The 27637-nt window shown below is 32.8% G+C and overlaps 1 protein-coding gene across 11 annotated transcripts in view; it reads left to right on the plus strand.

The window, feature by feature from the left end:
* Positions 1-3443: 3443 nt before the first annotated feature.
* Positions 3444-27637, plus strand: part of LOC148618523 (inositol polyphosphate multikinase-like) — a 49987-nt gene continuing 25793 nt past the window's right edge. For 4 of the 11 annotated variants that reach the window (XM_088577555.1, XM_088577554.1, XM_088577557.1 and 1 more), the window contains exons 1-3: positions 8863-8988; positions 17711-17726; positions 23561-23721. The gene's annotated coding sequence lies outside the window, so the exon portion shown is untranslated. Of the gene's footprint in view, positions 3634-8862; positions 8989-17710; positions 17727-18153; positions 18722-23560; positions 23722-24186; positions 24211-24264; positions 24404-25498; positions 25590-25642; positions 27420-27637 lie in introns of those variants that run through there. The other 7 variants (XM_088577556.1, XM_088577552.1, XM_088577553.1 and 4 more) reach the window with 7 other exon arrangements.

Consider the following 27637-nt stretch of genomic DNA (forward strand, 5'->3'; position numbering starts at 1 on the left):
TTTGAACGTTAGAAAAAGTTCAGTCAACTATATGATATACATTGATAGATATTGTAGAATGTTGAAATAGTGGTTCAAGATAATGTGTACTGATAATTGCATTTTTAAAATGTTGTTATGAAGACATGTATGAAAGTGCTAATAAAAACCCTACTGATATGCAAAATTGGTTATTCAATATTAGAGAAATTTTGTATAAATATGGTTTTATTGATGTGTGGTTTAGTTTAGTTTATAACAATTTTATTTGCTAAACTAGAACAAATGGGAAAGGACACAAGTTAGTCAAACTTATGTAGTCTTCTCCCATGAATTACATTTCTTACAATATTACACAGAGCATACTACAAGGATATACAGTAATGACATGCACAAGAAAAAAAGAAGAAAACAACTAATATCAATTAGGTGAATAAAATAACAACAAAAGATTAGCAAATACATATAGTTCGTGGGTGGGCCCGACGCCTCCAAATATTTTAAACAACGAGGAAACATTTCGATTTCTTGATAAATGTTAGAACTTCTATAATTGCTACATTCATTTCGTTTGTAAGATCTTGATGCCCACTTAAGAGAATACTACTTTCTATTTCTATGGGTAGCCAATTCAGTTTATGAATAAGGTTGCTTCGGATATCATTGTAGAAAGGACAGACAAAGTAGAAATGATTTACACATCCTCATTTTTAGCACCACAATTACACGCTGGGCTAGACACTATGTTAGTTATAGCAAGATCTCCATTTAGAAACGAAGCCGAACAACGGAGTTGCGAGATGTTAAGTTTTCGTGGGCCGTAAGAATAGTATGAAGGTGTAGTTATTTTTGTGGATTTATCTTTTAGTGCTGCCTTGAATTTTGAAAGAGAGCCTAGATCGCGAACGGATGGGTCGAGTTTGTTCCATGCTTCAATAACAGAAGGAATGAAAGATTCAGACGTTAACGACAGCCTACAGAATGGCTGTATTAAATCCTTGCCGTTTCTCAAGGGATACGAAGTTAAACTTTGAACATCGGGGGTACAAGGTTATTGAGATAGTTGGGTGCTTTATTATTGACAATGTTATAAAATAAATGCAGTTTTCTTCGCTTTCTTCTTTAAGAGAGTGGCTCCCACCTGTTTCAGAGTGCAAAAATTCTGTTTTTGTAAATATCGGTAATCCTGTAACGATTCTAGCAGCCTCAAGATGTAGTTTTTCAAGTTTATATGCATTTAGTATTCCACAGTTATCCCAAACTTCACAACCATATTCTAAAAGCGGGCGGATGTATACTGTATAGAGTTTGGAGAGAGTATCCCTATTGAGCTTATATTTAACTTTCTTAAAATGTTTAAATGCCTATTAACATTTGTAATAATCGAATCTATTTGGTTATTCCATTTACCATCTTTGAAAAGGTTACTCCAAGATGTCTGTGACTGTGTGTTATCGGTATAATATTATCATTTAGGGAAAGGGATAGGTCATCTGGTGTTTTAACGTTGGAGAAAATCATTATGTCGATTTTATCTGGGTTAAAGTTCATTAAGCACTTATTTGACCAGTCTGCAAAATAGTAAGGGACCCAGGACTGATCCTTGCGGTACACCTGCTTGGATTGGTAGAAGAGACGAGCAACTGTTTTAAGCACAACTTTCTGTTTTCTATCATTAAGGTAATCCTTAAACCAGCCTATGAGGTTACCGTTAATTCCGTAAGATTTGAGCTTATGTATCAATCCTTTATGCCAAACTCTATCAAAAGCTTTTGAGAAATCACAAAATACGAAGCAGCTAATTTATTTATTTTCAGGAGAATTCAAAATACTATTATATATTTCAATTAGTTGATGCACTGTTGAATGTTTAGGTAAGAACCTCGATTGGTAAGGATCAAGTAAACTATTATCAATTAGGTGATTATATACGTGATTGTACACCATTCTTTCCATTGCCTTTCCCAAACAGCTTATAAGGGAAATAGGACGATAACTTGAAGGCAATGCAGTTTCCACTTTTTTTAAATATATGCATAACATGACCCACCTTACAAGCATTTGGATATCTCTGAATTTCAATTGACTTATTAAATATTAAATCAAGGGCCTTTGCTATTATTTCAGGGGATATTTTAAGCAGACGACGATTTATCTTGTCTGGTCCTGTAGCCTTATTTGGATTTAGTATATTAATTATATCTTATAATTTCACTTTCCGATGTTACGAAGTGGTTCAACATATTATTCGTTTTTAGATCGAATTCAGGCAAGTGGGAGTTTCCGTCAAGGGACGAGACTGATGAAAAATATTCATTCAGCAGATTACATTTTTCGTTATCATCATAACTTACATCAACTGTGTCGTTATTCAAGGTATTAATGAGATGGGGTATAGTATTCATACCTTTGTTGGATTTAATAAGCATTTTCATTATTTTCCAGTAGACTTTTGAATTCGTTAAATTTTCCGTGATATAATTGTCAATAGTTTTCTTTGGCAACTTTTTTTTATATTGTTTACTTTATTTCTTTGTTTTTTTATACTTGAGAATATCTTTATCCAGTTTTGTCCGGAGAGCTTTTTTCCTAATTCTGTCACGAATACGAATTTCTCGCCTAATATCATTATCAAACCACGGTCTGTCATGTGCACGTATGTTTATCATTTTAGTCGGTATATTTTTTCTTGCTATTGTGATAAGTGTGCTTTCAAATTCATGGCACATTTCATCTACATCGTTAAGCTCATTCAATTTATTTTCCCAGTCTACTTTAAAAAGTTCATCAGCAAAGTTAACACGATCAGTTTGATCATACATCCACACTTCACGTTCAAAAGTATTCGATACTGATTTTGAACATTCAATAAACGTAATCGCCGCGTCGTGATCACTAATCTCTCTAGGCATACTTAGAACATTCGAGTACTTCGAGGAAAGCGCATCGCTAATAATTATTGGATCTAGTAATGTTCTACTATCATTAGCTACCCGGGTAGGTTTATTAATCACATTAACTAGGTTGTAGGAGTTTCTGATATCTAGAAGCTTATTATTTGAGTTACAAAATAGGTTTGAATTGAAATTACCAGCTAGCATGATGTTCTCATTTAATTCGAGGGCCAACTCTATTGAGTATTGGAGACGCATCCAGTAATCATTGTCACTACCTGGTAGGCTATAGGTTGCACTTAACAGAAAGGATTGACCATGCGCATGAACTGGATTTTCAAGTACGATTTTTCTCGAAATACCTATATTTTGTTTAGAATATATTAGGATACCACCTCCTGCGTAAGACCTATCTTTACGAAGTGGATTATTCTTGAAAGTATCATTTAGAATATCATGGTCTTGGATGTGTTCATTTAAGTGTGTTTCAGTTAGAATCAAAATATCAAATTCATCAGCAAAGTTATCTAGGAATTCTATTTTATTTCTTATGCTGCGGATGTTTAGATTACATAATGAGAAGAAGTATTCGCATTTTGTTCTGGGATTTTGTGTCGAGGTTGAATCATTTAATGGGCCAGGATTACTTTTGATATTTCCTATTAAAAGAATTGAGTAGAGAATGAAAGTACAAACAGTGCATCCACATTCGGATTTAACGATTGAAGAAGTATAAGTGATACAACTATACACGAAAAACGTAAGTTCTTTAGAAATATATCAGAGTATGTGTTCATATAGTAATGGTAACCAGTAAGTTTCGACAATTGAAAGTACCAATCGCTGCCCTTTAATTTTCAAATGTATTACCCATTGGGTAATTTAAACAACATATCAAGATAGGGATTTAGACAGCAACAGGCTTCCAGTAGATGGATACATGTAATAAAAAGGTCATCAGGTCCACAAATTGATTGCAAGATATATAAACAAATGTACATGTAAATATACAAAGACAGTGAATTGTAACTTATGTACATAATCATGAACGTGTATGTGCTTGCAAGTATCAATATGGATACAGAGCATTGTTGTATGTTCATGACCATAGTATAGTTTTGTCATCAAATTTCTGGGAATAGGTAAATAGGCTCCCCTGGACCATGGGGATTAACTTTCCTGGGTACATTTAACCGTATACTTTTACGAATATTAAAATTATATTTTGTTTTAGATTAAGTCCAGGTAGGAATATATAGCCAACTATAGATATCTGATGTACTTATTATATAATAGTCATGATTTCGCAATGTGGTTTTGATAAATTTAACTAGGTGACAATCTATATAAAGTAGTTATAAACAATGAGAAAAAAAATAATAAAATAACGTAGAATATCAAAAGTAGATAAAGTTCAGGGTATTTCGTTTTCCCTCTCATCAGTGAACGAATCTTAGATAAGTGATAACGAAATGTATACTATATGGTACCTGGATTAACTAGTTTGTACTTACTAGTAATCATACGGGACTATGGATCTATTGTTTATGGTTCCGCCAAACAATCGTACCTTAAAATTTTAGACGCTGTTCACCACCAGGGTTTGCGACTTTGCCTTGGTGCCTTCAGAACCTCTCCTATTGAGAGCCTTTATGCCGAGGCAAATGAACCATCCCTTGGAGACAGACGTTTAAAATTAGGTCTTCAATATGTAAGTAAACTTATGGCCTACCCTGATAGCCCTGCCTATGACTGTGTCATTAATCCTATTTATGTTGACATTTATCGAAAACATGAAAGCAAAACCCCTTTTTTTGGAATTCGAATATAAACACACTTGGAAGCAATTCAGCTTGATACCAATGCATTTACGCCTGTTATTACTTCGAAATCCTCTCCATGGTAGCTTCCACACCCTTCTCTTATATTTGACCTGCGTGAATATAAAAAGTCCGATACCAATCCATTATTTTTACAACAAAAATTTTCTGAAATTAACGCTTATTATCCAGATTTTTCGACGGTGTATACAGATGGCTCAAAAGGTAGCGATAGCGTTGCTTGTGCTGCTGTCAATGGTGACAGACTTGCAACTGAACGGGTGCCATCAAACGCTTCCATATTCACAGCTGAAACTGGAGCCATCTTGTTAGCACTTAAATTGATTACTCTGTCTAATCTTTCACAGTTCATAATTTGTTTCGACTCTTTGAGCTGTTTTTTTTTTCGGCAATTAAGAGTCACAAACTGAAAAACACTCTTGTCTTACAAATTCTATATTTTATTAATCGACTAAAGGAATTTGATAAAGAAATTGTTTTTCTCTGGGTATCCAGTCATGTTGGAATTCTGGGGAATTCAGTTGTAGACAGGGTTGCCAAGAAGGCATTAAATTAAATATTAATAAAGGATGTTAGTTTACCATACACTGATTTCAAACCTTTAATAAGGAAATATATTGTGAAGATGTAACAGGACCGATGGAACGGTCTTGAACACAACAAGCTCCATTCAATAAAACCCGATCTAGGCGTTCATCAATCCAGATCGGGCAATCGCAAAGGGCAGGTGGTCATGACTAGATGCCGTATTGGGCATTCTAGATCTACACAATGGCCATTTGCTTGTTGGTGATCCTCGACCTGAGTGTATCCCATACGATTGCCCTTCCTCTATCAAACATGTTCTTCTAGATTGTGTGGATTTTGCCAACACCAGGCAAACTATTGAGGATGAATACCACTTTGCACTACAGTGTGTAAAATATAACGATATTAGGACAAAATATATTAAAGTTTATTATTGGAAAAAAACATCATGTTTTAATGTCAAGGAACTTAATAATTTAGGAAAATATTTATATCTTGCTGATAAAATTCGTAATTCTTAGAATATTATCATTCGCCGCTTATTATCATTATGCTATATATTTAATAATGTGTTATGCTTAAGACAATTGACCTCTGGTGTATGTAAATATGTATTGTTTGAAATGTATTTCTATAAGCTGTATTGCTTTTGAATAAAAAAAATTATTATTATTATAATCATAAAGAATTACTTTGTTTGTTTCGCTGATTGATTTGTCTGCTCACACTGAAAATTTAGCAGTCATTTAATTAGATATTACTTCAAAATTCTTAATCGTACTACTCTGAGTAGTACTACTCGTAACGACAAATGCTCTCTGTTTTAGGGAAACAAAATATAAATACATTTATTCAAAATATACATGTCGTATACTCATACCCAAGTCATGGACACTGAAAGGAGGGCAGAGCAATTTGTTCGACTAAGGATTTACCAGAGACAATTCAGGAAGGGTCTGGAGCAATTAGCTATAATTGACGAAAAAGTGCAGGATTTGATCAAAAGATACACTCGCGCATTCCACGCAGAAATGTACACGTTGTGTGATCAGATTGATCTCAGAATTAAAGTGGCTGAAAATGTCCTCAACATGTATGCAGAGTTTATTGTTAAAAAATCACGACAAGTTGAAGCAATATTCAAGGAACTGTTTATGGGTTTCAAGACGTAATACATCAGTTCAAGAATTAAGTCCGGCTATAATTAAGAGTTTGTCCGTCACATACGGGTGTAGATGTCCTTACTGCATTGCTAAAATTTTAGTTTTTAGTCAATCGACATTATGTGGTACTATATAAAACTATGAACATGTGAACATGTATATACATGAAGCTTTATTATTGTTTGGTCTTTCTACATGTCAACTTCTCTTTTTTAGTTCATACACTTCACAAAGATTTGTACTTATACCACTGAGAATTACATGATTTATAGAATGAACCAAACGTAGCAGTATTATATACTATTACGTGGGCTTTTTTTTTTGCAAAACTGTGTTTTTTCTTGCCTTGTACTCATATATGTATTCATTTTACGGCCTCAAATCTATGTTGTAATATACATTTTGTAGTCTCGCTGTGTTTTCTTTCAAGAAATTTGTTATGACAAAATTAACGTGTAGTCAAATTCAGTTCCGCGAGTCTCGTGGGTTTTTAATTTATGCTGGATATATTTGATGGCACAAGGAAGACTGATCATATGATAGGTGAAATGATGTTTTAGAACAAAGAACATAACTTCAAGGAATGCAAATCCAAAACCGATATATTTATACACATGCATATAAAAAACATATAACTGGCTTCCACAATACAACACACACTGTATTACACAAAGATGTCAGATTAGCGCTAGGTTGACTGGTATTTGAAAACACACAAGTATATTAGTTAAAACATATTAGATTCAAAAAACACATAACTTCAAAATATCTTTTACTTAGCCGAAAAGCTGTCGAGGCGGCACAGTTGCTTACCAAAAACTATTATCCTAACCAACTGAAATCCTTTAAAAAATGCAGGAAACAAATGCACATTGCACACATCCGTCAAAGGGTTAATTTTTGCTTTTGTGTGTTTATTATATTTCTATTATCTGAGTATAGTTACATCGCTTAAAGTCTTTTATAAACAACCCTGTAAAGTGAGACATTAAAAATCTAGGTACTCAGTAACACGTATATTACATTGATTGCCTGTCGGTGGCTGATTCAGCAATTCCTGCAGAGCTTTTTACCGACATAAATGACACATTACAAACATACACATACGATACACGCAGTAGGATGAATATAAAAGCTACTAAAGGTACATGAAGCATATGCAAGCACAAAGCAAATCAAAATAAAGTTATAATCATAAATATGCAGGAAACTGTGAAGATTTTTGAAAACTTCTATTGCCATTATCCGTTATTTTCGAATTTTAAGAGTTGATAAATAAGATTTAGATAGCAAATTTTCATATGATGCAGAGAAATCTTCATTAAAGAAACGCCAACATGAAGGCTCGCTCTTGAATTTCAGATGACCTGGCTAACAAGATAATTTTGGGTAGCCTTTGGACAGGTGAGCTAAAAATGTGGTGCTAGGACATTATTTTTTCTACGTGTAGATACTTTTATATTTTCCCCGGGGGTTAACTTGATTATCAAAATACGAGGATTGCATCTTCTAATTTCAAACCTTACCCAATTTTATCCAAGCTCCGGTAACCAAGCCATGTGAATTTATCCAAGTAGACGAAAAAAAAATCTGATCCGGAATTATCCAGTTCTTGTTAAATTTTTGATCAATCTGAAAGTATTCCAACGGTCAACCTGAAATTTGTGAGCTGTAACCCGAAATCACCACTTCTAAGATGAAATACCGCAAGTCCCGTATCCCAGTTCGCCAATCTCATTAGTGAAGTCATAATCACTAATTCTAATTTGTATAAAATTAAGTGTCAAATTGGTTGGCAAATAAACAACTCAATAAACAATTACCAATTTCATAATTAGAATCCCAATTTTCAAAACTTTTAAATATAAATCCTTGTTTACATGTATATCCAATTTTGGTTCTGTAAAATGTTTCATTTAGTTAACATAATTCATATTTTGTATGTGAATTTATAACTCTAACTTGAAAAATAAATTTGAAATGATATATATAAGTAAACTTCTATTTTCATATAAAATTATTTTTTTTTAATTTGTTGTTTATATATAGCCGCAAGTTCCTAAGTGATGACTCCACAAAGAACTCTCCTATATTAGTACCCCATTTTGGGATATTTAATTTTGTTTAAGTCAGTGTAGTATTTAGTAAGACGTACATAGTAATAAAAAAAATCCACCATTCTACTAGCAGGGATTTTATATTAATATAAAATCCCGGACTAAACTATGTATATCACCACTCTAAACGTTGACGTACTCCCGAACAGTTAGAGTCGGGAAACGCTCTCGGACCCACGCGGGGTCTGGAAGTAGGCCAGAGCGTCAACACAGCAGCCCAGCCGCTAGTAGGAGTTCTTCGGTCAGGTATCCCGAAGGCTGGGCTTTGCCACCAACACCAGTTGGTTCTACTAACCCACTAACATCGACCGTGAGAGGCTTGTAAGGTCGTTGAAAAACTCCCAATCATTCATCGTGTATAATCACATTATTTGCACACACACAGACACTAGAGCGGCCATGCGCTCCGTATTTTAGAACTATCTCGTGTATGACAAGAGTTACCCGCCCATAAGCAGTCGTGTTGGTAAGAAAAACATTTTTTTTGTTTTTTTGTAAATTTTGAAGGATCCCTAATGGCAGATAGCTAGTAACAATTTGTATCCGCTTATGTTGAAATATTTCATTCAAGACTTAACCGTGACTTATTCAAAGTCCCACACAGGAAATATCCATTGGGAAAGTCCTGAAATTATAATTTATAGGGTTGATCCCAAGGCCAAGGGTCCGGAAATTTGGACAGCCCATGTCGAACATTTTATCAAATTACAGCAAACGTTTGTGTCAGTCTTTCACCTGATTAGATCGAGAATAAACTTTAAAAACCTTTTTTGTAGTTATTAAAAGATAAATATTGGAATTTGTGTTATGTTATAAATATCTGAACGAGTGACGGTGTTCGGTTTCGACCACACATGGTCGTTCTGACAAGTAAACAAAACATCATGTCTCTCAGACTTTTTCATCACATCCGCAAACAACCAAAAACTTCAGAGTGATGATCAAAATGTTGATTGTTTTAAAAATGAAATCATGAATACAATTTGTGTATTGATTTGAATGGGTTGTTGACTGTATTAAAAAAAAATCAGTCGATGAAATAACAATATCAACCTACGACTGATTCGTGGTTTCAGTACCATGTGCTTTCGTTACCACTGTAAGATCGGCGGGAAAATGATGGATTTGTCAATCTTTTTCTTATTTAAATCAAGTAGTAAATGTATGAAAATTCTCTGAGTCATTTCAATTAATTTGTATACGCAATAGTGCTGCATGTGTAGCGTTAATTTAATTAAGCAATCAACTAATCAGTCACAGGTGGCTGCACATTGGCTAATTAATATTGATGTACACCTGTCAAATAATTATCAATAAACAATAGACCCTTTTGTGGTAAGCTGGTGAGCATGCTCAATATACATGTACACTTCCGCAAGGTAGGGCTTGGGTAGAACAAAAGAATTTTCCTCGCGGAAGTGTATATTGAGCATGCTCTACGCATGTTCATCAACTATCCCAACGTTAGCACAAAAGGGTCTATTAGGAGACAGCTAGACAGGATTCTATACAGTAATAAAACCATACTGACTGTAATTTATAAGGGTTGACAATTTTTTTTTATATCTGATATCGGGAAATGGTAGTCAGTCATTTGCAACATTTGTCGGTCAATGACTGGCATTTTTTACTGTTTTCGGATCTTTCGTTGAACCCCATTTTGTGTTCTACCTATCAAATGGTGTTTTTTTTTTACCCATTATACAATTAGAAAGAGTAATCAAGAGAACCAAGGTTATAGCAGTAATCAAAAGAATGTAATCCAGGGACAAAGACCAGACATGGAAAACGGACATTCACAACAAAGAACATAAAGTAACTAAAATGATACATACAAAGTAACAAAAGCAAATGAGCAACTCGGACTCCACTAAAAACTGGGAGCATGGACCAGGTGCACCGGTTGGGTAAGCATCCTCTGTTTTTCAAGAAACACTTGCTGAGTTGCTCATAAAAAGTCAAGTCCGGGGTAGACAAACGAGTAAAGGAAAACTATGACCCGTTGAATAAATCAGTTTTCATAGTGCAGATGGATATACCTTAACGATGCACGAGTTCATGATGACGACCATAAAACTTCTGTAGTGATGATTTCAATCTTGTAGCAACGTAACCCTGTTGCAGAAGCCTATTTGTTAGAGTCCTAGCATGATACAAAAAGTCTGTGTAGTTTTGGCAAGCTCAGGCATAACGTATGAGTTGTGATATGAACACTCCATGGAAAGTTTGGAATAAGTCAAGAAGGAATATTTCTAAAAGCTTAATACTTTATTGGCACAAACGCCTCAACAATAAATGGTTAAAGGCACAATACAAATACACATACAGATACTTTATTAGCTCAAACTCATCATAGCAGTATGGTTATAATTATGGCAGTGGCTCCTTGTCCATGCACTTGGTGTCATCGTCGTCATCGTTAACAATTTTTTCAAAACTCTACTCCTCTGACACTTCTTGACCAGTTGGAACCAAACTTGTTATGAATGTTCCTTGGGGTATTGTGCATAAAATTTTGTGGGGATTTTTGATCCATCGAAAAACATGGCTGCTGTTACTAAAAATAGAACAAAAGGGTCAGACAGTAGTTTTTCACAAGTATCTCCAAAACCGTTAGGTTTAGCAAAATTATTTCTGTAGCTCCTGTAAGAGTTATTGTCCTTGAAAGATGAAAAATCACAGTTTTTTTTTTTTTTTTTTTTTTTTTTTTTTTTTTTTTTTTTTTTTTTTGCAGTTTTCAGCCAATATCTTTAAAACTAAAAGAAAGAAACTTTCTATTGCTGTAATGATCCTAATGATAGTCCTACCAAAGTCTTCTTGAGTCAAAATTGTTGGACAACTCCTTGTCAAATTTATTGCCCTTGAAAGACAAACTTAAATCAGGTGAGCAATTCAGTGTCTTGTTTTCATTTAATTTCATCTATTTCTTGATTAAATATCAAATAAATAATGACCGTATTTGAGTCGCATTATATCACAATACATAAATTCCACAAGGATCCTTGCATTGTATTCAAACTTTTTTCTTTTATGGCTTGAGTCTGTTGGTCTTCCTTGCTGTTAAATAACCACTTTTTCTTTGCAATCAGATTTGTTATTAAAGAAGCGACCTTTACAGCACATGCACAGATTAAGGTCACCAGAAGTCACATGCATACAAACTTATCTAGGTTGATTTTTGTCTTGCAAGACAATAAATATATAAAAACCTATTTCATGTATGTAATGCATTTTATTTGCAGATATCAAATGAAATTGTACAAGAAAAGTACAATTTAGTAGAAATAATTAAAATTTCATAAGAAACAAAAATGACTGCTAATGCAGCTTCAATATATGTCCAACCTTTTTATAACATATATTAGGGAAGTCTAGATTACAAATAACGAAGATATAGAATGTTTTAATGTGTTAAAACTGGGCCATGGAGTGTACACTTTCATATATCTCAACAAAATAGGAGAAATCTGAAATGGCATAAAGGGAACCATCAAAAGTTTGTTACATTGTTGAATCATATATTTCAAAACATGTTCAAAATAAGTTATGATGCATCTTATTTGGTAGTGTACAGATGTCTGGTATTTGTAATAAGGTCACTTAGTGTACATGTAGGTTGTAATTTGCGGAAAAGTTAATAACAAGCATTAACTCATGTAGTCTTTAGCTCTTCTTTACAAAGGTTTTGTTGTACAAGTTGCCGTTCTGCTCTGATTTTGTGCACTGGGTAGTCTTTTAGTGAGTTTTCTAAATCTTCTATGAATTCAAGAAAGTTTGTTTTCTTTGGTTTGCAGGTGATTATTTCTTTCTCTTTACTGTAACCAGGTTTATCAACTATCAAATTCTATCTTAATTTCATCAGTTCTAACCTTTTCAATACTTCTAAGGTATTCCCTTATCTTTAAAGGGCTACAAAATGTGCATTTTGTGCATGATCTGTCTAGGCTTTCAAGCTTATGGTACTGATCTCCTTCAGAAAGTGTTTTTAGAAAAGCTTTTCTGTCTACCTTGTTAGCTCACCTGGCTGAAGGCCATGTGAGCTATTGCCATCACTTGGCATCAGTCGTTGTCGTCCATCATCATCGTTCACAATTTTTCAAAACTCTTCTCCTCTGAAACTACTTCACCAATTGGAACTTAACTTGGTATGAATGTTTCTTGGGGTATCCTGCATAGAACTGATGTGGGAATCTTTGATCTGCCATAAAACATGGCCGATGTTACTAAAAATAGAACATAGGGGTCAGATTTCTTTGCATATATCTCCAAAACCGTTAGGTTTAGCCAAATTCTGACAAGGGGTGAAAGTGTTCAGCATGATGAGATCTATCTGGTCAAATTTTCATTTTGGTATGTTAAGCCATGTTGGAGTTATTTCCAAAAAATCAACGTTTTTTTGCTATTTTGAATGTTATTTCTTTTAAAAATCTTCTCCTCTGACACCACCTGACCAGTTGGAACCAAACTTGGTATGAATGTTTCTTGGGGTATCGTGCATAGAGCTGATGTGAGGATTTTTTATCCGTTACTGAAAATAGACATAGGGGTCAGATAGTACTTTTTCCTGCGTAGAACTGATGTAGGGATTTTTGATCCATCGAAAAACATGGCCACTGTTACTAAAAATAGAACATACGGATTAGACAGTAGTTTTTTGCTTATATCTCCTAAACTGTTAGGTTCAGCCAATTCTGACCTGGGTTAAAAGTGTTCAGTATGATGAGATCTATCTGTGGTCAAAATTTTGTGAAAATCTGTTGACCCATGTTGGAGTTATTGCCCTTTTTGGATGTTTTTTTTGCTGTTTTTAATGTTTTTATTTTAAAAAATCTTCTCCTCAAAAACTACTTTACAGAATTTAATGAAAGTTCACATTTTTGTTTTACAGGGTATCCTTGACCAAATGACCGATTTTTGATTGTTGAAAAAACATGGCTGCCATTTCTAAAAATAGAACAATTGCGTCAGACAGCAGATTTTTGCATACATCTCCAAATCTGTTAGGTTTAGGCAATAGCTTTCAGTTGCTGAAATGATCCTTATTATAGGGCTTTCAAATATGTCCAATGAATCAAATGGAGTCAAAATTGTCTGACAACTCATTGTTAGAGTTATTGCCCTTAAAAGGCAAAAATTTAACCAGGTGAGTGATTCAGGCTCCTGGGAGCCTCTTGTTTTCTAATGCCTGGATATTGTTATGTTTCTTTATGAAATTCTTTAGGGCTTCTGATTTCAATGCTACATTTAGGTTACAGCATACTTAACAGGATTTTCTACTTGTTTCAGTTATTCTCTTAACTTGTTTTGACTTTTTGAAGGATGAGAGCCCAATCTTTTCATTTTTATTCTGTGCCTTGTATATCTCATGAGCCTCTCCTGGGGTCATTATCATAACATGTTTCGGAACATACTCCTTCTTTCCATTCAATATCTTTCTTCTTTGGAACCTCTCTGCTGACCTCTACAGACCATTAGAAATCTTGAATATTTCTTCTTGTTTTTTCACTGATACAATCCTTTCCTTTTTTAGCTTGCATGGCCAAAGGCCATGTGAGCTATTGTCATCACTTGGCATCCGTTGTCATCCGTTATCGTTGTTAACAATTGTACAGAACTCTTCTCCTCTGAAACTACTTGACTGATTAGAACCAACCTTGGTATAAATGTTTCTTGGGGTATCCTGCATAGAACTGATGTGGGGATTTTTGATTCGTTGAAAAAACGTGGCCGCCGTTACTAAAAATAGAACATAGGGGTCAGACAGTAGTTTTTCACATATATCTCAAAAACATTTAGGTTTAGCTAAATTCTGACATAGGGTAAAAGTGTTCAGCATGATGATATCTATCTCTGATCATGTTTTGGTTTTAATCCATTAAGCCATGTTGGAGTCAATACCCTTTTTCAATGATTTTTGCTATTTTTAATGTTATTTCTTTCAAAAATCTTTTCATCTGACACTATTTGATCAATTGAAACCAAAATTGGTATGAATGTATCTTGGGGTATCCTGCATAGAATTGTTATAGGGATTTTTGATTCGTCGAAAAACATGGCCACCATTACTAAATCTAGAACATAGGGGTCAGACAGTAGATTTTTGAATATATCTCCAAAACCGGTAGGTTTAGCTAAATTCTGACAGGGTAAAAGTGTTCAGCATGATGAGATCTATCTCTGGTCAAATTTTGGTTTTAATCTGTTAAGCCTTGTTGGAGTTACTGCCCTTTTTTCAACAATTTTTGCTATATTTAATGTTGCATGTATTTCTCTCAAAAATCTTCTCCTCTGACACTACTGGATCAATTGAAACTAAACTTGGTATGAATGTTCCTTGTGATATCCTGCATAGAACTGGTGTGGGGATTTTTGATCCATAAAAAACATGACCCCCATTACTAAAAATAGAACATAGGGGTCAGACAGTAGTTTTTCGCATATATCTCAAAATCGTTAGGTTTAGCCAAACCCTTTCAATTGCTGAAATGATTATTACAAGGCGTTCAAAGGTCTTCAGGGATCAAGTTGTCAGGCGACTCCTTGTAAGAGTTATTGCCCTTGAAAGATGATTTTTTTTTTTATACAGTTGCCAAAGTCTTCCTGAGTCATAACTGTTGGACAACAAATTGTTAAATTTATTGCCCTTGAAAGACAAACTTTAACAAGGTGAGCGATTTAGGCTCTTGGGAGCCTCTTGTCTTTTTCTTCTTATCAATTGTTGGTACTGCAGGATTGCCTTTATTTTATATCTTTGTATTTCTTCTGTTTTGCTCTGTACTTTGCCACATAATTCCTATGTTTTGCCTTCAATCAATTCCTTCTGAGTTTCTTGTTCCTTTTCTCATCTTTTAATATGAATCATTTTTGGGAGGTCTCACTGACAAAAACAGAAAAACTTAAGATCTGTAAAGGTGATATTTTTTGTATTCTGTAGCCCTTACTGTGTACTGATATCTCAGAGAGATTTATCCTTTACACATATTCCAATTTCATACATCATTGACAGAGTGGTACATTCTACCACAATTAGTAAAATTTATGGCAAATTCAGAGAACAAAAAGAATAAAACAAAATTGTAAAGGTGTTCCATCCTAAGTATATTTTGATTCAAAGATTAATAAGCCTATTTGAAGATAAAATAAAAGATTTTTGTGTTTTAAAGCATTGGGTGTCTTCAAAACAAATTGACTCATTTGTTATATTTGCTGTATTGATCAAATAAATGTAAATGACTTGCAAAATTGAAATATAGAAGCTATGGCCTATACAGGGCTATGGACAACAGTTTGTCATCAGTTACTTCTTTTTTTATATGTTTACTGCAGCAGCTATTTATTTTTTGTTATTTACTCTCTGGGTAACCCTGAAAATATGAAAAGATAACAATCATGGTTAGACATACATTAATTAAATACAGACTACAATGAAATAAGGGCTATGGACTACCGGTATACAGAATATTGATCATTTTCTAAATATTATTGAATCAAAAGCATTTGTCAAATAATGTTTAAATATTGTTTTTGCATAGTTAAGACCCTCAATTTTGAAAAATTAGATATCAGTATACCATGAATTTTGACAATTTTTCAGGAGAGATTTTCAAAATTGAGGAACTGATAATTCTTATTTTTATAAAAAAAAAAAAAAGTAGGTAATTACATATTTAAGCATAATTTCAACACTAGTCGTGATATTTCTTTTCGGTGAAATGTATATTTCAGCTAGGATACATGTATATCTGCTTGCTGTAGTACATGTACCATACATTCATTTTGCTGACTTTTCTTTTAAACGCTTGCAGATATTGACATGATTTTTGGTATAAGTTCACCATGATAATTTACGGGTCAAGTGTAACTTTGTTTCGCTCTGATGATTTTTACCAAAATTACGGGCCTTGAACTTAGCAAAATTCACAGAAATAACAGTTTTCCTGACTTTTTTTCTAAATGCTTGCAGATATTGACATGATTTTTGTAATATAAGTTCACCTTCGTAAGTTACAGGTCAAGTTAAATTTTCTTTCTGCTCTGATGATTTTTACCAAAATTAAAGGCCTTGAACTTACCAAAATTCACAGAAATAACAGTTTTCCAGACTATTTCTTTACACTTGCAGATATTGACATGATTTTTAGTTTATAAATTCACTGTGATAAGTTACAGGAGAAGTTTTTAGTTGGTTCTGCTCTGATGATTTTTACCGAAATTACAGGCCTTGAACCTAGCAAAATTCACAGAAATAACAGTTTTCTGGACTTTTTTTTTTAAACGCTTGCATATATTGACATGGTTATTGGTATATCAGTTCACCATGATAATTTACAGGTCAAGTGTAATTTTGATTTTTACTGAAATTACAGGCCTTGATCATAGCAAAATTCACAAAAATAACAGTTTTCCAGAAATTTTTTCCTAACGCTTGCAGATATTGACATGATTTTTAGTTTATAAATTCACCAGGACAAGTTTGTAGTTGGTTCTGCTCTGATAATTTTTACTGAAATTAAGGGCCATGAACTTAGCTAAATTCACAGAAATAACCGTTTTCAGAATTTTTTTTCAAAATGCTTGCAGATTATGACATGATTTTTCGTATATAAGTTCACCATGATAAGTTACATTTCAAGTGTACTTTTTGTTCCGCTACATTGATATTCACTTTGGATTAACTCAAAACCAAAGAAATCACAGTCTGGAGTTTTAAACTACCATTTTAAGTAACAGAATTTAGTTAGAAGATAAAGGAATAAGAGTTTTTCTTATTCCTTTTTATCGTGTTCCTTTTGCAGGTATTTCTCTTACGAACAAATTTACTTGAGTATCCAACGTTGGGACGTGTGGGGTTTGTGTGCGCTCACTAAGGTTCTTTAATTCCCTATCTATTCAATGCAAAAAAAAAAAACAACTTTTGGCTAATATGTTGCTGTAAAGAGTTAGAGTTATATAACATCATTCAAGTTCAAATGTTTACCTGATCTTGGCCAAGCTGAGGAGTCTCCTCCTGATGTGGGAGGTTGAACAGGTACATTTTGTATGGCTTTGTGTATTATCACCAATTTGAGCGTCATAATAATCACCTGAAGACAACATTCCAAATTCAGGAAAAACTCATTAATGTAACTCTGTCAGATCATCATAAGATTTGCATTTTAGAAGAAAATGATTCTCATTTTCAATTTCAGTTGAGTTACATTGGGGGTAAGTGTCTTTCATTTCTAGAAATATCTAAATGTTTTTCTCATTCAATCATCAATAACTGAGCAATAATGCCTATTTAACATATAGCAGCTTGATCTTTTCTGTTTCTTTAAAATATAAGCCAATGGAGGTCTTTGACCCATTTCTTAGACTCACAGAAATTCCTGAAATTTGAGACCCAAGTATATGTGTATTTTGATTTTGTAAACATTGGTAAAAAATTCATTGCCTAATTTGGCTCATATCAAATTTAATAAACATGATTATTCATTATATATAACAGACCATTGTCATTTTGTAGTATGGTTACTTTCTTTAACCAAAGATTAGTTTCTCTTGAACTAAAATATATATCTTTTTGTAAAGTATTATCAGACAAACTTCATGGCCAGCCCTTTAATTATTGATTCCAACATTTTGGTTTTAGCTTGGACCATGTCATTCATCTGGATATAAGGGACCAATTAAAATGACTGGGATAGACTTCCAGCATTTCAGTTAAAATGACTGGGAGAGACTTCCAGCACTCTAATTAAAATGACTGTGATAGACTTCCAGCACTTTAAATTACTGGGATAGACTTCCAGCTCTCTAGTTAAAATGACTGGGATAGAATTCCAGCACTCTAGTTAAAATGACTGGGATAGACTTCCAGCACTTAAAATGACTGAGATAGACTTCCAGCTCTTAAAATTACTGGGATAGACGTCCAGCTCTCTAGTTAAAATGACTGGGATAGACTTCCAGCACTTAAAATGACTGAGATAGACTTCCAGCACTTAAAATTACTGGGATAGACGTCCAGCTCTCTAGTTAAAATGACTGGGATAGACTTCCAGCACTCTAGTTAAAATGACTGGGATAGACTTCCAGCACGAATTAAAATGATTGGGATAGACTTCCAGCACTCTAGTCAAAATGACTGGGATAGACTTATAGCACTCTAGTTAAAATGACTGGGATAGACTTACAGCACTCTAGTTAAAATATCAAGAGTATGTGTGGTTACTTTATCATTGTACAATCTCAGATACACTTCAGTCTAGGTTTCTAGTGGTGATGATATTTGTGCACTATTTCCAATAAGCAGTTACAATATTGTGTCTGTGTAGCACTACTTTTTCGTCTGACTCAGTTCAAAATTCATTAGAGGTATTGGGCCACATGATTAAGAAAATTAATATATAGTATGATATAATAGAATTCTATTTAATTCAGCACAGCATCCATTGTTTGATGATTTACAGTGTACTCATAGTATTTTTTTAATAAATTTTATGCATATTTTTCATAAGGATTTGAGTCTACTCCCAAAACTTTGCTTCCATATTAAAGTAAAGGAGTCACTGATATTGCAGGCCTTGAAATATTGCATTTTCCTGGATCTGTAACTTTTGAAATAATAAAAGCAAAAATATACTTCCTTTGCCAAAATACACAAATGCATTTGTATTCCAACTTTTTAACAATATTTCATTGTTAGGAAAACCTTTTTTTTATAATGGGTAAAAACCTAATTTTCATGACTTGTTCCCAACGGTTTGCTGTGAAAGTACTTTAATTTGTGGATACCACATTTCGTGGATTAGAAATACAAGTTTGTGGATTCTTGATTTCATGGTTTTGTGGTTTTCAGTATACACTTCAAGGAAATCTCCTTTTCGTTGGGAACCATATTTCGTGGTTTGGCCTACCCACGAAAACCACAAAATTGGTACTCCACAAACAATAGTACTTTCACAGTATAAACAGAGCTTTATTGTAAATCTGCACACCTAAGGATTCTCAGCGTCATTTCAGGAAGAAATATTTGAGTATTTACATAAACAATAGAAAGAAAGATATTTCCTTTAACAGAAGATATAACAAATTAATCAAAAGCAACACTAACCAACAAAACAGAAGAACTTATTGTTTCTCCCCCCCTTTTTTTTATTTAGACCTGTTGGCTGTATAATGTCTGCACATGTTATGGAGCTAAGTTACATGTAAGGGCAGATGTATTTTGAATTGGGAACTTAAATCAACACGTCATCAATTTCATATGTGGGAAACATATCCATATCAATATCTTGATAACAGTAAACAATGAATCAAAAAATGCAAAAAAACAAATTTAATAGGGAAGAGAAACGATTGTCTAATGCTGAAATGACTGTAACAATCTTTTACTCCCAGAGGAACTTTGGAAAAATATTCTAATGTTGAAATGACTGTAACAATCTTTTACTCCCTGAGGAAAAATATTTTATCATTGTCAGAAGCTAGTTATAACGAAGTACAAAACTTTTGATGCACTCAGCTTTTTCTAGAAGTTAATTGATGTGCAGTGTTGTAAGGTGTGCAAACTTAACACAATGCAATATATACACATGGCATCAACATAGTTCTCCTATGAACCTCAGCTATGAACCTCAGTCAGAATAAAAACTTTAATATATAAACAAAGGAGACAACTGTATTGCCTATCAATATTATTATTAAGAACCTATTATTAAGTCCACTGATAAATCACCATTTTCATTGGCTCACTTGAAGACCAAAGGTCATCACATGTTGTCTGTCTTCAGTTGTCCATGGTCATAAACAAGATATCTTCTCCTTGGCAAATGCTAAGACTATTAACTTCAAATTTGGTTAGCACTATATCCTTAATGTGTTGCCTGTAAAAGTTGATTTTATCAAGCAGCAAACATAACAAGCAACAACATTTAATAAAACAGAGGGTTAAAACCACTTATTTAAAGATATATCTGAAAAAAAAAATAAAGGTGTCCCTCCTTGGTTTGATTTATTCTATTACAGTCTCCTTTATGTTGAAATTGTAGGACAACTCATCATACCTATGTCCTTGATAGGCAAACATTTTCTTTTTTTGGCAGGTTTTAGTTATTATCTTGAAACTGTGATAAATAGAAACTTTAAATTGGTGAGATGATCCTTAATGCAAAGACGCCTACAATCTGATTCAAATCCAATCTACATTGGGTAGAAGTTGTCAGATGACTCCTCATTTGAGTTACAGGTATTGCCCTTGTGAGGCAAAAATGTTATTTTTGGGCAATTTTTAGCTTATGTATTGAAATCATCTCTTCTTAAACCACTGAGCACAATGATTCCAAATTTGGCCAAGTTCATCCTTCAGGTGTGCTCCAATTGTACTGATTGGACATCTAACATGAGTGTCATATCTTTTTCAGGAGCACAGGGGTCAAATTTCTTATATCAACTTTATATCAAAAACTATATAAGGAAGGGAAAAAAAACAATAACAAAACCTCTACTTTAATCTCTTTTTCAGTCATAGTAGTAGAATGACTCTTAAGAGTTATTGTCCTTGGCATGTCAAATATGCATTTTTAGCTACTTGTAGTATCTGAATGTCTGTGAGCTACTTGTAGAATCTGAATGTCTGTGAGCTACTTGTAGTATCTGAATGTCTGTGAGCTACTTGTAGTATCTGAATGTCTGTGAGCTACTTATAGTATCTGAATGTCTGTGAGCTACTTGTAGTATCTGAATGTCTGTGAGCTACTTATAGTATCTGAATGTCTGTGAGCTACTTGTAGTATCTGAATGTCTGTGAGCTACTTGTAGAATCTGATTCTTCATTGACTGATTTATAAAGTTTAATTGATTAAATAGCATTTCATTTCTGTAAGTGCACTCATGTCTACATTTGTTCTGTAAGTGCTCTCATGTCTATATTTGTTCTGTAAGTGCTCTCATGTCTACATTTGTTCTGTAAGTGCTCTCATGTCTACATTTGTTCTGTAAGTGCTCTCATGTCTATATTTGTTCTGTAAGCGTTCTCATGTCTACATTTGTTCTGTAAGTGCTCTCATGTCTACATTTGTTCTGTAAGTGCTCTCATGTCTACATTTGTTCTGTAAGTGCTCTCATGTCTACATTTGTTCTGTAAGTGCTGTCTATATTTGTTCTGTAAGTGCTCTCATGTCTACATTTGTTCTGTAAGTGCTCTCATGTCTACATTTGTTCTGTAAGCGTTCTCATGTCTACATTTGTTCTGTAAGTGCTCTCATGTCTACATTTGTTCTGTAAGTGCTCTCATTTGAGTTTACTCATTTGGAAAACATAATTTCTTTGTAATTTGTTATGTAAGGGCTCTGTCAGCTACATTTCTTAATGAACTTTAGTAAAATTTGTACCACAGGAATTAGACTAATTTAATATATCCAACAGAGAATATTGTTTAAATGGCATGTGTGCCTTTTAGACTTTTTACTTAAAAAAAAAAACTTGAAAGTTACACGAGGTTATGGATATGGAACACTGTTCTTTAACGATATTTTAATCCCATAACATGTTAATATTAATTGATATACATGTAATTAATTAATACAATAGCAATTATCTTGCCTATTTTTATAGTGACAGTGTCATTATTGCTGGAGTATTTATTCTTTCTAGTCTTCTACATGAAAATATTTGTTCCAAATTTCTTCAGTCTCCCATGCAGGAGACACATTCTTTGAAACTAAGCTCAAATCTAGGAGTCTCCCACTAAATGCCGGAGTGTCAATAAGTATGCAGAAATTTCATACAACAGTTTCAGGGTAGGTTTTGATGTGCTGGCATGCTCATTATGAATATGTACCTCCTCAAAGCAGGATGTGTAATTAAGAGCTTTATCCATACTTGTTTCATATCACATAAGAGTATCCATACTTGTCCGTAATGTTCAGGGTTCAACCTCTGCAGTTTGAAGCTGCACCATGTGAAGCATTTTATTAGTACACTGATTAGGGATAACTTAAGCAGCTAACTCAATTAAATATGACTATGGAAGATACAAGAACCAAAAATCTGAACCTCATACAGCTTCAAAAGCTGTATAAAAGTCTCATTAATATTACTGATTTTTTCCTTATTAAGGTCATGCTGACACTACAATGTATATTGTTACATTGGTTTAAATTGCTGCAAATCATACATGAGAAATGGTAAACATTATATACATGTAAAAGAAAAATTACATGGCCTCAGATAATGTATGTTGTTTATACTAGATGAAAGGGTAATTAATTAAGGTAGATTGATAATACCTCACTGTAGGTGTGGGGGTGGCTAGTGAATTACTTCTTTTTCATGATCATAATGATGATGTGATATGGTCATCCTGTCAGTCAGTATCTTAAGGTGTGGGTGGTAGTAGATGCGTCCTAGTTCATAGGATTTTTTTCCTACAGATTATTTAGTAGGTTACTTTATTTAACTACATATTTTGTAACTTTAATGTATTGTTACTAATTCTTTAATTCTAGTAATTTCTTTAGCTGTATGTAATAAAACGATAATCTGTTAATTAAATACACGGTAAAATTTACATGTGTGCATGCTTGCCTCTTATATTTCTTGGTCTTAGTGAATTTAAAAAAAATTTTTTTTTATATTTTTGCTAATGGTAATACATTTATGTAGGTTATCCCCTCAGCAATAATTAACAGATTAATCATTCATACATGTTATATTAGTTATGTCTGTTATATAATATATTAATTGTCCATTGATTGACATATTTTTATCTGGCACATTATTATAGGATAGATAAAACTTTATAATAGCATCTAAAACAAAAATATGTGGGGCAAGCTATCGTGGTGGATACATTGTATATAGATTTATTTCCAGTTTGCTTTTATTTATGTTCTAAAAAATTAACTGTTATATTAAACTAATAGCATTCATCGAAATAGTAATTTGCTGCTATGAATGTAAAATTTAAAATGGAATATACATAAGATTACATCCTGTTTGTGGCAATTCAAAAGTAGATTTAATTTGATTGATAGTTTAATCTCACTTTTTTCCAGGTAGAAGTTTTCTTTGTGTTTATTTGACTATCACCTAGCCAACTTAAGCTCTCATGTTTTTAAATGACCGAGGATTATAATTCATTGTTGACAATTCATAAGTGGCTGACGTCAAATAAAAGGACGTTTATTCTTGGGAATTCTACCCTGTATATCTAAAGGTAAGATTAATGACACTGGTTAAAATACATATTATGTATATCTAACATGATTAAATTTGACAGCATGGAATGTAAACTTTTATATCTCATTTTTCCTGAAAATGTTTATCCTTCTTTTATTTAATAGGTACACTATCTTCCCTATATAAATCAGCAAAAAATTTACTTTTGCAGTCTTTCAATGTCTGTTCATTTAAGAGTCAGGACTCTACACAACTGAAGTCAGAATAGTTTTCATGTTTACAGTTCCTTAGTTAGACAATGTTCAATGTTTTATCAGTTAATATCATTGGATGAAATGTTATATCGGTTGATATATATATATATATATATATATTGTATTAGAAATGTTCTGTACATTTGTCATATATGACCACATGTATATGACTACACTATATAAATATCCTGTGGTATTTTAACAAGTGTAATATTCTACTATGTATAGTGGTTACTTAAGACTTGTACATCAGGCTGTTGGTAGATACACTGGTACTCAGTAAATATGTAGATTTGTCTTAAATAAGATTTTTTTTCTTTTGATCAGTTGTTATTTGTCCTGATATTTTCTTGAAATATCTATTTAAAACTAAAAGGATATTAAAGGGCTCTCAGAGGTGTTTTTGGCCTCTACTTGTCTGGATTTCTAAACATGGAATTACATTGATTACCATCTGCATATTTTGTGAGTATTGATGATACTAAAACTTTATCATATCCAAAAAAAAAATATGACAGTATTGTCAAAAACATACATTAATGGTAGTTAAATGATTGATTAAGTAAATTTGGATAAGTTGGTGTAAACAGTTGGTGAAAGTAAGTCACAGTGGGTCTACATAATGTATATAGATTTAAGTCAAATTCTCACATATTGCCTATGACAGGTCTTCCAGAAACAAACATTTTCTGATTTCTTGGCAAACATTTAAGTAAAAGTGAATGAGTCCTTATGAAATTTTAAAACAAGTTTCAAATAGGCAAGCTGACAAATATTTATCCTGGGGAGGTTGCTGTCTCTTTGACATAATCACCATTTCTATTCTCATTATATTTTATACTCTAAAATGATTTGTAGGATTTAAAGCTAATGGCCATAAGAAATAAACATTTTCTTCAGTTTTGTATAACTTTCTTATTTCTTTCTCTCTTACTGCATTTTTTTAGTTCTTTCACCAAGTAACATTTCATCACAATCCAAATTCAGAGCTGTATCAAGTTTGAATGTTTTATCTACACATAATTTTTCTGGGTTTTGACTTCAGTACTAGTCTCATCTAGCTGCACCATGTGAATTATTTATTTGCTTTGATTGGAATTGAAATTTTTGGTTTTATTGATGTAATGAAAACCACAAGATTTGAAAGTTCTTTTGTGTATTGGAAAGTGTAAAAAACCTAAACTATAATCATGAGGGCTGATGAGTATCAAGTGCACTTGTTCTATGCACATTTTAAAATTTCTGATGTTTTTTTTCTTAAGTGTTTATATATTACCAATTGGTTTTCCATTTCATTTCAAAGGTTTCATCAATTTATGAATATTATGTCAAGCAAAAATTGGATTTTCCATGTTATTTCGCATATGAAAGAATAAAATTATGACACAAGGAAAAGTTATAAAATCTGTTTGATAAATTACTTTGTTGAAGAACAAATACTTTATTTTTAATTTTAGTCTATACATAACATGCTTAAAATGATTTTAACGGAATAGCATTACTCAAATATCAGTTGTCATAAGAATAAGTCAAAACCCACCAAATTCATTTCTTATTCAGAAAAGCAGAGGACGTTTACCCTACTGGTGCACCTGGTCCATGCTCCCAGTTTTTAGTGGAGTCTGAGTTGCTCATTTGCTTTTGTTACTTTGTATGTATGATTTTAGTTAATTTATGTTCTTTGTTGTGTATGTCTGTTTTCCATGTCTTGTCTTTGTTCCTGGATTACATTCTTTTGATTACCGCGTTAACCTTGGTTCCCTTGATTACTTTCAGAGCACACAACCAGTCTTAGTTTGTCATTCTGTAGGTGTACTTATTGTGATAGTGTACTGCATTTTACAAGAGTTGTCATTCTTGATTCAGTTGATTTGAATGGTAGATGAATGTAGTTTTCTTTAAAATACTGATCTGTTTACAAAAATAACTATAGTTAAGTTAAAAATAAGGTAGTTGTAAATCAAAAAAGCATTTTATGTTCAGTGGGTATTTATAAACCGTGAATTATCTATACCACTGGAAGTATCTGAATTTTTTGTGGATTGTTACATGAAACTCTGTAAAATGGCAAATACAGAAGTATGTATTATATTGAGACCTGGGATAACATTTCTATATATCCTTGATAGTATCAGCTGATTGTGTGAGGTGATTGGTTATAATCAGTCTGAAAGTTACAGGATTTTCTTTGCTTCTCAGATTTCAAATCCTATAAAATTTCAAATACAATCAATAGATTATATGTCAACAGCTAAAACATGTATTTTCTGTTCATTTTTTACGAGATCAATTATTGATAGATAATAAGTTGGTATGAAATACTAGAGGAATCTGGATAAAAATAGATTTACATTTGAGAAGAAAACTCTTGTTTTACATTCCTATTGTAACTCCAGACTGGCATAATTGATGTTAATAGTGAATGTTTACATATATGAGGACGGAAAATTAGTTTTTTTTTTTTTTTTTAAATTTCCAGTCTCAGCAAGTGTCTATGACTTAAAAATCATAGGAGATGATTATTACACTGAGTTGTTTTTTGCCATTTTGTTTGTCGAAGTTTTCGTCTCAAGTGATGTCTTGTTTTAAAAAATTCTGATTTTTTATGTCTGCAAAAGCTAACATTAAAATTGAATTTATTGTTTAGTGGTTAAAGGTATTGAACTAATAATCCTGGATTTGTTTAAATTTGTTCTTTGGACCAAGTCTTGTTGTATACAATGTATTTACAGTGCTTAATTTTACATTGAATGAAAAAAAATTAATATACCAAGTGTATTGTATATGATTTAAAAAAAATTTGAAATGGAAAGCATAAGTGCATAATGTACATTTATGATTAATGAGAAATCACAAGGTAAAGATATAGGCTAGATGACCATAACATGCAACAAGATATGTCCATAACATACAGAAACAAAAAAAATATTTTTTGATGAGAATTGGTGTCAGCCACAGTCAATTTATCAGAATATCCTCTACTTATAGGAGAATCTGAAGTCTTTACAGAGACTTTAGCAGTATGTATACATTCAACTGACATTTTTCATCTCTTAGGGATTGTTGTCTCTTTACTCACAATTTCCATTCTCGTTATATTTTCACACTTTGAGAGTTCCTTTCATTTCAGTTATTGTCTGAATATAGCTGAAATATTGCTGCTCGGACGTTAAACCCAAACAATCAATCAATCAATCAATCATTTCAATTAATTGTTACAATATTTTCAGGTGCCATGTCTTGCACTACAGGCTTATAGAGTGGTTGCTTCAGATTTCATGTTTATAAGGTTTAGACCATATGTGTTTATCAAAGTTGCATAGATGTGGTTGTTTAATTATGAACATTTTTGCTACATCCTTCGAGTGGGCTTGTAAACGATTTCTTGTTGTCTATTTTAACCTGGAATAGGGCAAGATGGGCATCAAGAGTGGAGGTCAAGTTAAAAACATCAAAAAGTTTGGAATGTCTATAGCCATGAGTAAGAGAAATATCCATGATCTATGAAACTGTTTGTGTATCAATTATTGCCTAAAATTAACAATAAGTATACATGTTTAATGTATTTGTTGCTTTTAATGTATTTTGTTGGAAATATAATGGATTAAGTTGTAAGGACCAGGAGATGGATTGTCCTTTTTACAGAAAAAGATTAAAAGGGAAATAAAATGAACTAATGAAAGCCTTTATCCCCTTTTT

Source organism: Perna viridis, chromosome 4, assembly GCF_037379345.1.
Source record: "Perna viridis isolate PV_CMFRI_1.1 ecotype Kerala chromosome 4, ASM3737934v1, whole genome shotgun sequence".
Classification (NCBI taxonomy): Eukaryota; Metazoa; Mollusca; class Bivalvia; order Mytilida; family Mytilidae; genus Perna; species Perna viridis.